This window comes from Equus przewalskii, chromosome 3 (assembly GCF_037783145.1).
Source record: "Equus przewalskii isolate Varuska chromosome 3, EquPr2, whole genome shotgun sequence".
Lineage (NCBI taxonomy): Eukaryota > Metazoa > Chordata > Mammalia > Perissodactyla > Equidae > Equus > Equus przewalskii.
The window spans coordinates 85425885-85443681 of record NC_091833.1 but is presented as its reverse complement, the minus strand read 5'-3'; the positions used below and the strand labels follow the sequence as shown (position 1 = coordinate 85443681).

Sequence of the window (17797 nt, the reverse complement as noted above, 5' to 3'; positions counted from 1 at the left end):
AGCCTGAATGGGAAGGGCCTTGTCTGGAATTTATTCTGGAAGACATGGACTATAACTGAAGGACTTTAAGCAAGAGAGTATTAGTATCATATTTGAAGTTTAGAAAAATACTCTAGAAACAAATCAGAAACAGGAGCTGGGGACAGAGACCTTGTAGCCATACAAGATGAGGACCAGAGCAAGGGCAATTGCAGTGATGATAATAAAGAGGATGGGATGGACTGCAGAGAGGCCCCAGAGGCGGAATTGATAGGAGTTAGTGATCTCTGTGATAGAGAGGGCAGCTCTTTTTATCTCAATGTCAGAGATTAGGAAATTAAGATCAGGCGTTGTGTCTTTTTCATTTAGTATCTCCCAATCCTAACACAGTTCCTGGCAGACACCCAATACATGGTAAATGGATAAATTCTGTTGTTCAGCCCACACATCTTCAGCGAGGTGCTGAGTGAATGAGTCAATGAATGAGTTAATAAATTAAATGACTATTTCCCCGGTAGGGTCTGATGGTCTCCCGTAGCATTCTGGCTTCTCTTTCTAATTCCTACCACTGTCCCCATCACATGCAGAGAAGTCTCACTTGGAATATTGCAATATCATCCTCACTGATTGTGCAGCCTCTGTTCTCTTGCCTAAAGTCCCAGAGCCAGGTCAGTCTTGAAGTGGAGTCTCCTGACTCTTAGTCGAGGATTTTCTTGACCTGAGCTGAGCCTCAGCCACTCAAATTTTTCTGTCATTTCTCTCTTCCCAATGGAAATAATGATCCTTATTCATCCACCTCACACAGACGTTGGACAGATTGATTAGTTAATGTGCAAAAATTGCTTTGAGGATGAAAAGTGCCGATTATTATTATTATTATGTTGTCTAAGAGAAATTCTCTGCGTTTTAAAGAAGACACAGAATGACCACTGACATTTCATTTGAATGCTCTGCATCTCGCAGGTGGAATATTTATTTACCAATAAAGAAAAATATCTTCACATAGAATAGCTCCCTGAAACTCGTTCATCTGTTTTCAAAAGATGTGACCAAGTTACCACCATGGAATGTAATTGGGGCTACTTGGTTAAGGTCAACGTCTAGGCCCACATCAGCAAGGGGTTTGACATCTTATCCAGAGGCACTGGTGATAAAACACGGCTTTGCCTTTTGTCTGCCACATGTCATCTCAAATGCTGTTGACAACAACTTCAATCGTACACAGGCTGTCAGATATATATATGTGTATATATATATAATGTTTTTCCCTTCCAGAATACTTTGAACTTACAACCTTTCACCTTGGCCAGGAGTGAGTAACGGTTTCTCAGGGGCGTCTTTTTTCATTTGTTGTTTCTATACTAAGGTGGTTTTTTTGGTGAAGAGGATTGACCCTGAGCTGACATCTGTTGCCAATCCTCCTCTTTTTGCTTGAGGCAGATTGTCCCGGAGCCAACGTCTGTGCCAATCTTCCTCTATTTTGTACGTGGGACGCTGCCACAGCATGACTTGATGAGCAGTGTGTAGGTCTGTGCTTGGGATCTGAACCTGCAAACCCTGGGCCTCCAAAGCAGAGCATGAGAACTTAACCATTACACCACTGGCCTAGCCCCCTGAGGTGATTTTTATGCATATACCTTGGAAAGTTCAGTGTTGAATAACAATAAAAATTTAAAAACCAAATGAGTGAACATTTTGAATTTCCTTTTTTTGTTTGTTTGGGGCTTGATATAAAGCCACAGAAAGCTGTGAGAAAAGTTTAAATTACATTTAAATAACAGGGAAAAAAGCCCTCTTGATTGGAAGTGTGTAGATGTAGAATTGATGCTAGTGGCTCGATATTCCAAGCTTGATTTGCTGCTAGTTTCTTCAGCAACTTGGGCTTTTAGTGTGACTTATGCCTAAACTTTTAGAGTGAAATTTATGAACTGCATTAAGTGCTAAGGAAGGAGCATAAAAATCAGTAGTTTGAGAGTCTGGAGCAGTAGAGTGTTGTGTACAAATAGGCTAAATGGAAATAAAAGGCTAATAGATAGGTCAGAGAGCAGCAAATGGCTTTCTGACATCAAGGAACTAGAGCCGTGGGAAATTCTTTAATTATCTTCTAATTGGCTGGATGAGATAGTGTTGCTAAAGATGTATGAAATCAAAGAAGCGTCATTTTAAAATGAGACAAGTTTGGGTAGGGAAATGCCTGGCAGAGTTTCATGAAGGTGCTCAATTGGACCAGAGGAACCCCATCTCAGGACTTTACCAAGCAGGTGGCAGAAGTAAGACTTCAGAACTAGGTGTGTAATGCTACTGGGCCATGATGTGTCTTCTAACCCTGCCCCTGTAGCTGCTGATGCCTTATCCGGATGGAGGGGTCTGGCTAAGCGGGCCTCTGGAGCCCTCTTCCTGAGATGACGAATGTCGTATGTGTGGCTGGAATAGCTCCTGTTAGACCTGGTCCTTCTTCACCTTTGTTCTGGCTTTTTCCCAGTGGTGTACCAGGGTCCTGTTTCTCCCCCTGTTCCATTTCTCAAGGTTCCTCTGCCAGCCATGTGGTCCTCTGGGCATGTCTATATCCTTTTCCTCCTGCCTTTTCTCTTTATCAGAGAGTGGTTGTTCTGGGCACTCTGACCTCTACTCTCTTTGCTCTCCAAAAGTGCTAACAGAATGAGCAGAGGTTGGGGGGCTGGAGCGGGGGTAGTGTGTAAGGCACTGAGCTACTCTTCTCATGACCCCATATGAGAGATACCATTTTCCCTTTTGCTTGATGAAGAAACCGAGGCTCAGAGAGAATAAGGAGCCTGCCTCTGTTCCACAGTAAGTTTTACAGCAGCACATGCTCTTTTTCCCCTCAATATTTCTGATTACTTTTGACCCTTCCACCAATGCCTGCAGCATTTAGATCCCCTGGCATCGTGGACATGCATGACCTCGGGAAAGGGGGGTTGCAGGAACTGTACAGGGGTCTCAGAGCATAGAAAAACTTGATGACAGGGCGAGGTAAAGCCCTTGCTCCAGTCCTTCCAGGCTAAATAGAGATTCTCTGAGTTAGTGGATTAGGGTTCTCCAGAGAAACAGAACCAACAGGATATATAGAGAAATATAGAAAGAGATTTATTATAGGAATTGGTCTGTGTGATTATGGAGGCTGAGAGGTCCCATGATCTGCAGTCTGCAGGCTGGAGCCCCATTGTGGCTGGTGGTGTGGTTCCAGTCCAAGCCCGGAGGCCTGAAAAACCAATGGAGCCAATGGTGTAAGTCCCATTCGGAGTTCGAATGCCTAAGAACCAAGAGCACAGATGTCCCAGGGCAGCAGGTGGATGTCTCAGCTCAAGCAGAGAGCGAATTCACTCTTCCTCTGCCTTTGTCTTCTGTTCAGGACCTCAAGGGATTAGATGATGTCACCCCCATTGGTGAGGCCATCTTCTTTACTCGGTCTACTGATTGAAATGCTAATCTTTTCCAGAGACACTCTCACAGACATACCCAAAGATAGTATTCTACAAGCTCTCTGGCCATCCCTTAGCCCAGTCAAGTTGACACATAAAATTAACCATCACCGCTGTGCTGGGGAGAGTTGGAGAAGGCTTGAAAGTGAGAGACACTCAGGGTGCCTGAGAAAGGAAGGACCTTATGCCTCATCCTCCCGGTGGGCCGGGGGTGAGGAGCAGGGGAAAACAAGAGCCCAGCTAGTTTTGGGGGATGGGGTCCAAGTACAGAGTAATCTGTGATCCCTTTTCCAGGTGCGGGGGAGACCCTGGGGAGCATGGCTGTGGTGTGCCTTGGTGGGCCTGGGGCAGCCTCATCAAATTCCCCAGCAGCAGACTGGTTTCCCATGCTCAAGAAAGGCTGCACAAGGGAAGACCAGACCAGAAGGGAGGAGCCTTGGGGAGTATGAGGATGTTCCACAGTGACTGTGTAGAATGAAGCAACTGAAACCCGGATGGGAAGGGGAGGTTTCAGAGGCTGTGCCGGAGGGCAGATGTAATGATCAAGACCACAACCTGCTATGCTGTGACATCACATGCTCTCCTCTTCCTCCCCGTTAGGTGCCAACTTGGAGAAACTTGGAGGAACCATGGATGGCTTAGATCACGTTTGTGCCCCCTGCTGGAATGGGGCTTCATTACAGAAATTAAGCTAAACCCAGGAAACTTTAAAAAGTTCCTATTTCACGTTTGTGGACTGGGATCTGTACCCTCAAGCAGCACCTAACCCAGATTTTTCTGGGCCCCCAAACCACTCAGTTCACTACACCAAGCGGAAGCAGCATTGCCAAATCCAGGATTTGACATAATCTGAAGCAAGTGCTGTTTCTGAATTACCTAGATGCCTAACATTATTATTTTTTAAATATTGCACATTTCAAACCCAGTCAATTCTAGGTTCATTTCCTCCAGATCATTCCCATTCAATTTAACGAGAGTTTACTTACTATTTTATTAAGGCGAATCACCAGGGATCTCGCTTCAAATATTTTCAGTGTGCTACACAAAAAGGGCACTCTCTATAAGTAAAAAATATTTTTTTGATGATGACAATTTTAAGATAACACGTAGTTTCCAGTCACACCACACATTAAGACTTCTCACATATGAATTATTCATCTATTTGAAGTGAATTTTCACACTTTGGTGTCACTCAGTAGTTCTCAATCCTCAACATCATATTCAAGAAGAAGAAAGAGTTCAAAGGGTATTTATATCAAGATTTTATTGGTTTATGCCTCCCGACCCCATAGCTGCTGATGCAATATTTCCAGGATTTTCTCAGTCTTTAAGTTCCATGACTTGCCCAGAGTCATGCGGATTGCTAGTGGCCTAAATGGTATTGATGGGTCCTCTGCTGTGGTTTGTGCAGCCTCAGAATAAGGGGGATGAGGCACCAGGCAGTCTTGTAGGGTTGCAGAGATTCACCTTCGGGCAATAGTGGTTCTTGCCAGCACGGAAGTGAGGACAGTGCACACCGTGGATTTGCGAGATCTTTTCCTGGTTGAATTCCTCCGCAGGGGCTCAGCTGTCGTCTGCGGGGGTCGCCCCAGCACAGAGAGAAGCATCTTCTCAATGGTTGATAATGCTCACTTAACTTCAGCCTGCCCAGCTCTTGCTCGGATCACAACACTGGCTTTGGCTCTGACTTAAAAATCACATGCATGAAAAAAGAAACCGAAAATGGACCTAAACTTTGCATACAAATCCTGAGAAATTGATGCTCTCCAGAATTCAGCCCGGACAAGAGCAGCTTTGATGTTCGTGGTTCACCCTTGTGTAGATGCAATAGAGACAAAATTCCTCTAGAGGGCACTCACAGCTTCTCCATGAGCCGAGAGCTCACAAAAAGGCGATTCTACCAGAACTGGCACAGACTGCATGGGAGCAAAATCTCTCTATATAAATAGATGAGTGTGGTTATGTAGATTTTTTTCATCAGCAAATAATGCCTCTTTGTCTTTTTCGGATAGGCATCAGTGAAAATCATGCACATGTGGGAAAGCAAGATATGGGGGATTTCTTTTTGTTTCCTTTGTGAATGAATACTGAACTCTCACCTCTAGGGGAGTTTGCTGTAGTTCACTGCTGTGTCATATTTATAATTATCAGGAGAGGGAGGGAAATTAAAAGATTCAACTGCTTAACTCCTCAGCAGTTGAGCTGTGGCCCTGGGGACACCCGGGGAACTACATGTTCTGGCGGAGCTCTGTGGAAATCCTCGGGAATGGCCATTTGACCTCCCTCGGTCACCTGAGGAAATCAGCTTCGGTTAGATTAGATGGACCATAATTGGCTTTTGAGTTGTTGAAGCACATTCTGGGTACACATTTCTCCGTGTTTTGAAAGGCGTGTGTTTTCCTTGGATCAGATCAGCGTGGAGGGAAGTCAATCACGGCTTGGGTGGGTGGATGGACCAGAATGTTGATTCCCAAGACCTGCTCTGCTCCTCAGCCTCCCCGGGGACAGAGTGCCTGCTCAGCCGCGCGGTGTCCTCTCCCTCCTCCCACTCCAGCCTAGGGTCAGAGAGAGGGTTGGGTTGTTGGTGTGCAGTGTAATTTGCAAGGAAAGTACATATTGCTCTGGATGAATTTAAGGATTCTTTTCAACCCTTGAGGTCTATGACTCCATGAATTTATGGATTCTGAAGTGAGGAAAACATAAAAATGAGTCAGTATGACTTCAACGTTGTAAATGGTATAACTGTTTTCCCTGCCTGTAGTCATGCCTCTCCCCAAATCATACTTCAGTAACCAGAATGATCTTTTTAAAAAATATATAGGATCATGGTTTTCTTTTCTACCTAAAATTCTTCAGTGGCTCCACACTGCCTTCATGAAAGAGCCCAAACTCCTTAGCACACATAATTTCCAAGACTCTTCATGATCTGTCCTACAGCCGTGGCTCTCCCTCCTTCCTGAAAGACGTGCAGTTCTCCAGGGCACCGTCTCTCTTTTACTTCCGGGCCCGTGCTGTCCCTTCCACTGGGACATAAGCCCCATGCCAAAACACACACTCCTTTGCCTGGCTGATGTTTTTCATGCTTTAGGTCTCAGCTTAGATGCTTATTCCTCTAAGAAACCTTACCTGACTCTCAAAGACAGGCTTGCTTGCCCCGTCTCATGTTATCTTAGCATTCTGTTCTATTCTTCACCCTGTAGACATAGGTTTTACCCTCAGAAGCTGAAATGCTTCCTCGAGGATGCCTGGTAGTGTCACCAATTAGTTACCCCAAGAAACTCAAGGGTGCATTTGGATATTTTAACTATTTTTCCAAATTGTTCTTTTTCCTTTTGTTATGTTAAGGAGATGCAATCACCAACCACCCTGAACCAGACCAAGCCTCACCAGAGAGCTACACCTATGACCTTTGCCTTATTCTTAATGCTAAGATCTCGCCAGGAGGAGCTTAGGTCTGATCACCGTAGCCTGCAGTGTATGTGGAAGCATGTTTTCCAATTGAGCCTGTGCAAGCGAATACCCACCTCTCCCTTTTGAATATTCATTCTCCATCTGAAATGAATGTCCTTGCTTCCCTTTGTTCAGGGACGCCATGACTCTGGAAATGATTCCTCGTGGTCTCCTATTTGCTGCAAATGTACTTTACTTTCGGAGACAGCTACTTCTGGTGCAGAGTGTGATTTAACTCGCCAGGAGGAGACCCACTTTGGTTTCTAAATATTCAAGCCCATCCAGAACAAAGTTCAGAAAGTCTTCTTATCTATCTGAGAACTGAAACTGTTTTTGCACTCAGCCTGGACACCAAGAACTGGAACCACACTTTCCTGTCTGCGTTAACATGACCTTGTGCTATTCCTCTGCCTTCATTAATTTTTCCAGGAGTCTCCTATCCAGGCAAATGGATTGATTGTTCATCACAGGAACTTCCCAAAAGGTTCTTCCCAACTCCTCCATGGAAAGCATCAACGGTTTGTTCCCTGAGAGTCTTTGAATCACTTGTTTCAAAATGATTGCCTGGCTATTTCCACCAATTCTGGACTGTTGTATCATGATCCTTGCCCAATCCTAACAAAGCTCCCTGCTTTGGAAGACACACCTCAAAGCAAAGTTCCAATTCTCAATAAATTCTTACTGAACCTTACTCCCTGGGAAACACTGCCAAATCTTTGCAAGGTGGTGTTTTCCCTTTGTGTGGTAAGCAATAAACTCAGCCTTGTCTTAGCAACAGGTTGTGTTAGTAATGTTCAAGAAGCCAGCTTTTGACATACCTCGGTAATCAGGAGGGCTGGGTGCTTACCTCTTAGGAAAGCAATAATGAGTTTTATTGAGCTTCCAAAAAGCAGCAGAACCCACAGGGACAGAGTAGACCAGCCACTCCACAGCAGGGGCCAGGAGGAACTGTGGGGACAGCACTTCGCCGTCATGAGGCTATATGAGCTTTCCCAGGCACTCAATTTGAGTGTTTGAGTCTGAACCTAGAGCTCTCGAGGGATGACTCAGGAAATAATAATTTGATAAAGTGAAAGGTTCCATCATCTCTGTCACCTTCAGAAGCTTGTTCTCCACTGACTCACTCATTCATTTACTCACTTGCTAGACCCATATCTTTTTCCAATGTCCCAGTCAGGGGTCTTAGTAAGGGAAATTAATTCATCCAAGTAGCTTTATTGAAAATATGAGAGGGAATCTCTTGAAAACCAAAGTCAAGAAGTACAGCCAGATCTTAATGGATCTGGAAAGTTACTAAAGAGTTATTCAGGCCATATCATCTCACCTGCTAGGACCACCTGGTCTTTGGGCTTTGCTTCTCTTGATGCATATGTTCCATTCTTCCTCCACTTCCTTTTGGTTCTGGGGCAACTGTAGTTTTATCTTGCCATGATGCTGACTTTGGCCCTGACTCTATCTGACTTCGGGGGACCAGCTTCTACCACGGTCTGGCTCTCTTCTCCATGTCTTTGGTTCATATTCACGAGAACTTCTGATTAGTCACAGACCAGCTAGTAGAAGCTGGCTGGAAAGGGATCTGGTCCAATCATATCTGAAAAGGGATTTAGGGTCACCTGGCCTTTTACCCTCTCAGCAAGGGTTGCAGAAGGCAGCAGATTGTGAAGGGTTTATGGTTTGGATAGTCAAATTTGTTGATGTAACAGACATTCTACTCATTGAAATATGTGAATGTACTTGTCTCCTTCTCACCTCCTCCAGTGGGGCCTTCCCCATATTCAGCCAGAAGCAGGTTAGCAGAAATCCAATAATAAAGAAAGAATCAGTGTTCAGCTTTTAGTTTAAAACAGGGTCTTGAATTCTATAATGAAACAATAGTCTTGAAAGGCAGGCTTTGTTGAGAGAAAAAAGGGGTTTTTCAATTACAAAAGCTCCTTTTACATATCAAGAGTAGAAAGGCGAATGCATTCGAACTGGTGATCTGAACAGAGAGTTTTGTTTTAAACCGAAGAGGAGACAACTCAGGATACGCTGTAGGGAAAGGCCCTACCAGCCTTCCCAGGGGCAAGGGTCAAACAGGGGATATAAGCAGAATGAGAGAACTGGAGAAGTTTGAGATCCCACGTGAGGGTCCTGGCTCCCCTCCCCAGGGGAGGGGCAAAGGGGTGATAAAATACAGTCCAGAGAGGTGTGTAAGCACCTAGTGTAACAGGGCTTATTCCTTATGTCTCAGGGATAACATGGAAAATTGTCAGCCCCTTTGAGAAGCCCTTTGTTTTGCGTGGAGCTGGAGCCTCAGAGAGGCATTCAGGATGTAGTTTGAAAATGGCTGAGTGAGATATCAAGGTGGTGGTCCTGAGAAGCCAGGAACTATGTACAGGCTATGTAAGTCCTTGGATGCTGGGGTAGAGGGATGAAGAAGAAAGAGTCTGGGGTCAGAATGAGCCTGCAACAGTTGGGGTCACACCACATGATACTCAAGATAACCAGGTGGGACCTGCTATGCCTCAGTGAGGACGCATACAGGACACACAGGGACAGAGTAGACCAGCCATACCACGGCAGGGGCCAGGAGGAACCATGGGGACAGCACTCAACCATCATCAGGCTATGTGAGCTTCCCTAGGCATTCAAGGGGGACCGTTCGGAGAAGGGAAATAGCCCTGGAGGAAATTTGATCTTTGAATCCAGTGAATATTTACTCAGAGGACTTGGAGTAGACCAAAAAGAGTCTGTTTTAAATTAGAAGAGATTGAATTATCTTTGATTTGCAAGTTTAAGTTTCTTTTCTATAATCAACAGGAATGGGGCTCAAGATCACATTGTGAACAGTTATAGTGACAAAATAGCTTTTTTTTTTTTTGCATATCTGATTCATTGTGTAAACTTTGCTCTTATCACGGTGTTGGGTCTACTAAACCCAGATCCTTTCACCCATCATTATTTAAATATATGTAACAAGACAGGTGGAAAGCGTGTACTTTAGCTTATTTGTTCGAGCAATGTTTGATGAACAAGCTCTAGGGGTGTAGCATGGAATGAGGCAGGTATGGTTACTGCCGTAGGGAACTGGCTAATCTTTGGGATAGAGGGAGGAGCAGGTCATTTTTCTGTCTGGGTGAAGAGTTGTCATTGTTCATTGCACTCTGTGGCCACTTGGAGGTGTTTTCTGCCCACACTATGTAAGAAGTTAGTACAATTCATGTATTGGGCAGTGTGGGAAGGCACTAAGTTAAAACTCCAACTTCAAATTTATTCCCTTTTTGTTACCTAGCCCTAAGGACCAGTGCCCCACAAGTGGGTCCTTTTGCCAGGGGTCGCTTGTGCCAATAGAACCAGACTGGGTTGAAAATAGTTGAGCAGAAACTTTGTTGATCAAGGAATGGAGGAGGGAGAGCTCGTGCTCTAATACACCTTCTCCCTGAAGACAGAGAGATGGCGAACTTTTAAAGGGCCAGGGTCATGGTGTCATCGGCCCTGGTTCCAGGAAAGGGGCAGTGACTTCCTGGAACAGTTGGTGCTTGTGCAGTTCTCTGAACTCCTTTGCGCATGACACCAAATGTGCCTAGCAAGGTACTCGGGGTGGGGGGGGGGGTGGATTTTTGTATGGTAATGAAGCAGAGGCAACTCTAGGTCACCTCCAAGTCCCTCTGCACAGGTGCTGCTCCCATAGTGGGGCTGGAACTGGTTTAGGGCGGTTTGCAGTTGAGATTTCTCTGAGACGGAAGCCTAGCTCAGCTGAAAAACATCTCAAGGGAAGATGTTAGGTGTGGGCCAAAGCTACGTTTCTCTGTTAGGAATACATGTGGGTGCAGCAGGGATATGTATGGGTGACATTTCCTCAAAGTTTGCCAATGCCTTCTGCTTTCTGAATCATTCCATCGTGTATATGTTGATTCATCATTATTTGCCCAGCAAATATTGATTCTGCTCCACTTTGAAGGCACTCTCTTAGTTGCTGGAGATACAGAGATAGATGGGGCCGTTTCCATCTTCAATTGTTGACTATCTATTGAGGACCATGAGTAAATCAATAAACACGGAGATGGGAATGCAGCTAACTTCTGCCTGAGTTGTGTGGTGGGGAGAAGGCAGCTCTGCCATTTGTGTTGTACATGGTGTACACAGCACAAGGGTACCAGACCAGGGTGACAGAAATCCAGCCTGTGAGCCCTGGTGCAGGACTGCATACACCGGAAGAGGGTTGCATTTTTATCCATACAAGGTACCATTTGCTTACCAAGTACGGTGGCCCTCCATCCACTGGAAAGTGTCTACCCACAAGAAGTAACTCCTTCTAGTTTGCACAAGGGTGCTGTCAAATCTACCAAGCAGTCATGAGAGAAGAGGGAATGTTTGAACTGAGTTAAAAGGCTGGATGGACATTGCCCCAAAGACGGAAGTGGAGGAGAGTTTTCCAGACAGAGGGTGAAGTGAGGGCAGATGAACTAGGGAGAGGGAGACCATGGTATGTTTGAGGAACAACAGTTTGTAAAAGAGACTGTTGGGGGAATTCTGGGATATTAGACCATAAGGATTGACAGAGGTCACTCATGACGGGGCGGGTGAGCTGAGATGTTCATCGTTGGCCTGTAGCTTTGGGGAGCCTTTGGAGGATTTAAGTATCACTTCCAAATCGGTGTATTCAGTGTGGATTAGTCCTTCCTCACCAGGCAACCCTGCTCTCCCCCACTGGCTTCTCTGTTTCTCTGACCTCTCATTTTCTGTCCTGCCTTGGCCACACGCTTTGGGATTTAATTATAGTCTGCCTTGTTCCCATCTATCCACTTCCTGTCAAATCTTCCTCTACCTTTATCTCTCACCAGATGTAAAGCTTTGTGACTGCAAGGACTGTGCCTTACTTAGGTTTCCTAAAGAAATTTTCTTTTAGCAGCATTTTTCAAGGTATAGTATACATAACATCTGTGGTAAAGTGACTTTAAGTAGCATACTAACAAATATTTGTCTTTTAATATATTTATTTTATAGTCATATAACTTTTATAAATATATTTATTTTAATGTGTCATAAGAAAAAGTACCACAGGCATACCAAATCCATGATGTCATGGATGTATCTGTTTAGGATAAAGCTAAAATGAAGTTTAAGAATTAGTTGATTTAATGAAAAAAAATATTGGTGGCTCACAGATATGGGAAAAATTGTAAAGATGGTGTGCAAATGACTGATATTCAAGATCTAGCCCAGTGTTGTATAGGCCAGTAAGACTTAACAAATAGCAGTTGGAAAAGTGACTTGATTTTAATTAGTTTTGTACTACATATCAGGATAGTTTGCCTAAAAGGTAGCAGTCAGTATAAGAACTTGGAAGGAAGGGAGAAGGAAGGAAGGGAGAGAGGGAAAGAGAGAGGAAGGGAGAGAAGGAGTGGGAGAAAACAGTGCCTTCACAGCCTGAAGAAGTCAGGGGTCCCTGTTGCTGGGTTGGGGTTGATGAGATGGCTCAGAGTCCTGTGTTAAATTTAAGAGGATCCCCAGGTGGCCAGGAAGAGGTTGGAGCTCCATTCCTCACAGATGCGAAGGTTACCAGGGCAGGAGGGAGAATGATAGCATCATCTAGTTGACTTCCCCACATCTAACTCTGATATCTCTCCTTCCTCAGTGGTGACTCTGTCGTCCCACCCCGGCCCAGTACACACAGGAGGAAAAGCACTGACCCTTGAAGTTTGTCTCCAACTGAAACCATTAATTAATTTCAATGGGTATTCTCTGGACAGAGTTTATAGTTTTAAGTTTTTAAGTGTCTGGTTACCCAATCAAACACCCTATCTTTGGCTAAAGTAATTTCAGGTGACAGAGAGGTGGGAGAGAGTGTGGGTTTGGGGAGGAGCAGGCCTTACCCTGGGCTTTGAAATCATAGCCAGGTAGGGTGACCTACAGGGTAAACATGCAGTGGTAGGTCTAGGATGCCTGGAATCATGTCACCCCAGCCCTTTGATTCTCTCCCTTGGTCTCCATGTCCACAAATACAGAGGGTCTTAGGCCCGTTTTCATATCACCTCTTGCATCAATGAAGATCACACAGGGGACACATGGTACATCAGAGGGTCCTATTGAAGAGGGTTTAATGAAGGGGCATTTACTGAGATGGGGTGGAGTGAAGGGGGCCCACACAGGTGGTGAAGCTCCCAGGGTTAGCAACAGTGGGGCCTGACTTTCCCCGGGCCTGATGAAGCTGGGATGGGGGATGATGTTACTGAACTGATGAGACAGGAACTGTGGCCATAGTGGAATGCAGCCACTGCCAAAAAACGTGGCTGGGAGGGAGGAATCGGAGGGCTAAATACTCCAATTTCGTTTTCTTTTTCACCCAGTGGTCAAACCTAACCAGGATCCAGAGACCTGGAAGGCTGGGTGATTCGATCTATACAGGTGAGCCTCCTGGGGCCCAGAGAGGGCAAGAGGAAGTGATGGAGGGGAATGGTTCTGACAGGCAGAGAATAACTGGTGTCTTCCTGCCTGTCCACTTCCCAGAGACTCCCAAGCCCAACCCACAGCTTGAAAATCACCACGCTCTGCAGAAAGTCAGATCTGAAGGATTAAAAAAGAAAAAAAAAAGGGAAGTAGAGGACACCTTTATATTTTATACTTTATAGACGTTAGTGCTTTTTTTGCACCTTTTGTTTACCTCACAACAGTTCTGTGAAATACATATCACAGAAGCTAAGTAGAAGGTGTGTCTTGCTCAAATCATTCTTACTGGAATCAGGCCTTGGCTTGACACTCTGTCTCTAAACCCTTCTCTTTGCTTTGAACCAGTGTCTTTCAAACTGTGGGTCTCAAAGCACTGGTGAGCCTTAAAACAATTCAGTGGATTGTGACCAGCTTTTGGAAAATAATGAAATAGGATTGAAGAGAAGAGTTTCGAAGATATTGGAGTTTATTACCTGTCATAAGAGTAAATATCATTTCTTGAAACTTTCATTTCAGTTGTATACACACACACACAAACACACATACACACCTATATGCTTGTGCATAGTAGTTGAGGTGCCAAATATATTTCTTCCTGAGGTGTCTGTTCAATAATGTCTGACAACGCTGCACTAGACCGTCTATCATACTCTCCCCACTCTATGAGAGATTTGTTGGTCTTTCACTCATTTGTTCATTCAGTCTCATTTATTGAATGTGTTTTATGTGCCAGATTCTGAACTCAAACATCCCCAGAGTCTGAACTCAATATCACCATCTGGTGTGCATCTCTTTCTTTCAGGGCAAATTCTTTCTCCATTCTCTCCTTACACTCCCGACTTCACTGCCTTCACTCACCTGAACAATCCATGCTGGCTTTCATCTTAGGGGCCTTTGCAAAACTCCACTCTCCCTCTCTCCTCTCTCTTTGAGCTAATTCCTATTCACCCTTCAGGTAAAGAATCCTTCCCTCTGAGAATCCTCAAAGCCTGGCTCTGGTTCTTGAGGCAATTTTAAAATAAGGCTGCAAATCCCTTGACCTTGTTCCACAGACAGGTGGGGACTATGTCACCTCCAAGGGGAGTCTGGGTGCTCTCCTTACTACTTCAACCAGTAGAGTATAGTAGAAGGGAAACTGTGACTTCTAAAGCTAGGTCATGAAAGGTCATGCAACTTCCACCTTATTTGCTGAAACACTCGCTTTTGGAGCCCTGATGCCATGTAAGAAATCCAAGTACCCAAGGCCACCATGGGGGAGAAGCTACGTGTCGGTGCTTCACTGGAGAGTATCAGCTGGACCCAGCCTTTGAGCCATTTCTGCCAAGGTGCCAGACATGTGATTGGGCTGTCTTGCACCCTCCAGATCAGCCTACCTACCAAATGTACACCAGCGAGGGATCTCCATGGATACCATGGAGAAGAGGAGAATTACACAACTGAGTCCTGCCTGCATTTGTGACCCACAAAATTATGAGCTATAATAAAATGGCTCTTGTTTTAAGTCATTACATTTTGGGGTGGCTTGTTGTGTAGCAATAGATAACTGCAACAATTCTCTCTCTCTCTGCTTTCATAGCATTCTATTTTGTCCCCGCTGTAGAGCTTAATTATCCCACTGTAGCTTAATTTCCTAATATCTACCTGTCTGTTTTTTCTAGTAGAAAATATGAAGCCAGGAATGACATTTTGCTGGCCATTATATTTCCAATATCTAGCATCAGGTATGCAAAAATATGGCCTTAATAATTATTTTTTAAAATTTGGGTTGGATTGAATTAAATGGAATAGGACAGAGCTGATTACAGGTCAAGTGTCCATACACCCATGTTGGCCTGGGACCTACTGACCTGATGTAATTATTAATAAAGTCTTCTTTCACTCTCAAATTTAAGGGGTAAATTATATGGGTACCCTAATTAGGGGGTATTTGTGGGATCAGGGAAGGATTCTGAGCAGTAGCCATAAGATTTATTAGAGTTTGGATTTGGCTCTAGTTGGGTAAGAATGTTGGATTTTTAGATGAGAAACTTTGAAGAGTGACTATTATTACCCCGTTGCCATTTTATTTTGATTATGTGCTCTATAATTAGATGTTGAAAATGCTAATATATATTAATACTTGATTGATTTGATTACCCATCCTAATTACACTTTGATCACTTTTGATAAATATATTGATTCATATTTTATTTACTTCGCAGAAGTCTTTGTACAACTCTGCTTTGATAATATCTGATTACATCTTAATATTTGATTGCGTTGAGTGGCTCTTGTTTTAACCATTGGGAAGTTGGATCATATTAGCTGTGATGTACCTTACTGGGTGGTTATGAACATAGCTTTTGCAGTGAAACATGCGTGGGGTTGGTATTCCCTGCTACTTACCATAGTGTGACATTTGTTAGGTCACTTAACCTTTCTGGTTTTTAGTTTCCTCATCTATAAAAATGGAGATAATAATAAAAGTTACTTGTAAGGGTGCCAAGTGGATTAAGTGAGATAATATGTATTAATGATATTAATGTATTAATTAGTATGGGGACCTAACTGACATTTCAGATAATTCTAATATGTAGGTGATATTCCTTACTCTCACCTAAATATCTGCTTTCATGAGCTGATGTGCATGCATTCAGGCTTTTTGTTGTTGATGTTGTTTCAGGGGCTCAGGGAGAAGGGAGGAAGAGTTTTGGGTAGGATTCTGGTGAGGCAGAGAAAGGAGAGAGAATAATGAAGGGCATGGCATGGCGTGGACTCCATCCTCCTATTCAGGCCACAAGGTGCAGGTGTTCACTGTAAAGAGGGCCTGGCAGCAGGTGGGACGGAAACCCATGTCTGGCTTCAGGGGAGGGGCGTCCTGTCTAATTCACACAGACGGGCCCTGAGAGCTACTCAAAGGAGCTGTATGAGAGAGGCCCTTGTGCCCACTGGTTTGAGGTCCAGTAGGAAGAGAGAGAGAGCAAACAGCTGAAGGACCTGTGTGTGTAAGAGACTTTGTACAACTCTGGGCACAAGAAGGGCTGTTTTAGGGCTCAGGAGGATACCTCCATCCTCACCCCTGGGAAATTCTGCCCTAGATTCCAGGGCTGCTGATGGAAGAGGGCTCTACCTGGCAGATCAGCATTCTCATGAAGTTCAGAGACATTGGTGTGTATGTTGTTGGAGAGAGGGGAACGTGGAGTGTGTGTGTGTGGGGCGCCCTTTAATTACTGTAATAGCAAGAAATCTTAGACTCCTTGTACTCTGCCAGCACTTTACACACATTATCACTTTTAATGGGCACAACAACCTTGTGACAACAACCACTGGTACTTTTATCATCCCCATTTTACAGATGGGAAACAGAGGCAAAGTAAGTAACTTCCCCCAACGTGACAGACAGTAACTGGCAGAGCCAGGATTTGAATCCAGGCCCTCAGATGTCAGAGCTGCTGCTCTTAGCCATTACACCAGATTTCCTCCTTGTCAGGGAAACGTGAATGGTCCTGAGCACAGGTGGGCCTCCCACTGCTACCCTTGGGGAGCCCTGGAGCGGGGCTGAGCTGAATTCCTACATGAGCCCATGATTGAAAACTCACTGAAATCTAGGCATGTGTTAATGTGACTCCATCTCTTCCCTCAGCCTGGTGACACTGCTTTTTGGGATATAAAGTACATATGCCCTGGACCTGGCCCATGCTTAGAGGCATCTGTTTTTGGGGTTATGGATGATGGGTGTAGCAGCTCCTTTCTTCAGTCATGTTTTTAGAGATGAGAACATGGAAACCCTCTTAACCAAACCAGTGCCCTCTTTGGCCTCCCATTGAGACTGTCCTCTCCTCTGACCTGGTCTGAGGTCTACAGGGCACTGGAAAGAGACCTGGAAGTGGGTAATAGTCCCCTGGTGTTGGGCCATCAAAGAAGGCCATGGGCTGCCCATTGGCCAGGGTCACTGGCTGCTTTCCAGAAAATCCTGAGGCCCTGGAAATGTGTGCACGGAACACCAGAGCCACCACTTTGATGCTTACAGGACACTTTTACAAAATCCCATATGAATGACCACAAGTCAGCCAGCACCTTCTCTTCCTTCCTTCACAGAAAACCAATTTACCCATATCCTTGACACTGAGATGTTCTGTCTCTTTTCTGTCATTCTATTTTATAACTTTTTAAGTATATACAGTATTATCTTTAATATGTTTGGGATTTTCAAGACTAAAAAGTTACTTTTCTCCTTTGTATATGAAAAAAATTTTTTAATATGCATAAATTAAAAAAAAAAGACCGTGGAGGAAATATAGTAAAATGCTAACAAGTCTGTGGGTGATGCTATTATGGGTTATTTTGATTTTCTTCTCTATGGTTCTGAGTAAGCATGTTCTGCTTTTACAAAATGAAAGGAAGTGGATTTTGTGTGTGTGGGTGTTTTGGGGTTTTTTTTGGAGAGTAGTTGTCTCTTTAAGTACAGTTTTATTCTATTTAGTGGAGACAACTTTTATTTTGAGTAGTCAAGACTTTTT

The 17797-nt window shown here is 44.3% G+C and overlaps 1 long non-coding RNA gene across 8 annotated transcripts in view; it reads left to right on the top strand.

Annotated features, from left to right (window-relative positions):
* The window catches only part of LOC103562092 (uncharacterized), a 156465-nt gene that overhangs the window by 103607 nt on the left and 35061 nt on the right, over positions 1–17797 (top strand). For 3 of the 8 annotated variants that reach the window (XR_011538767.1, XR_011538768.1, XR_011538772.1), the window contains one exon: positions 13199–13256. The exons of 2 other annotated variants lie outside the window; for them this stretch is intronic. This is a non-coding gene — a long non-coding RNA (uncharacterized lncRNA). Of the gene's footprint in view, positions 1–13198; positions 13257–13358; positions 13485–14956; positions 15020–17797 lie in introns of those variants that run through there. 3 more of the 8 variants (XR_011538776.1, XR_011538777.1, XR_011538770.1) reach the window with 2 other exon arrangements.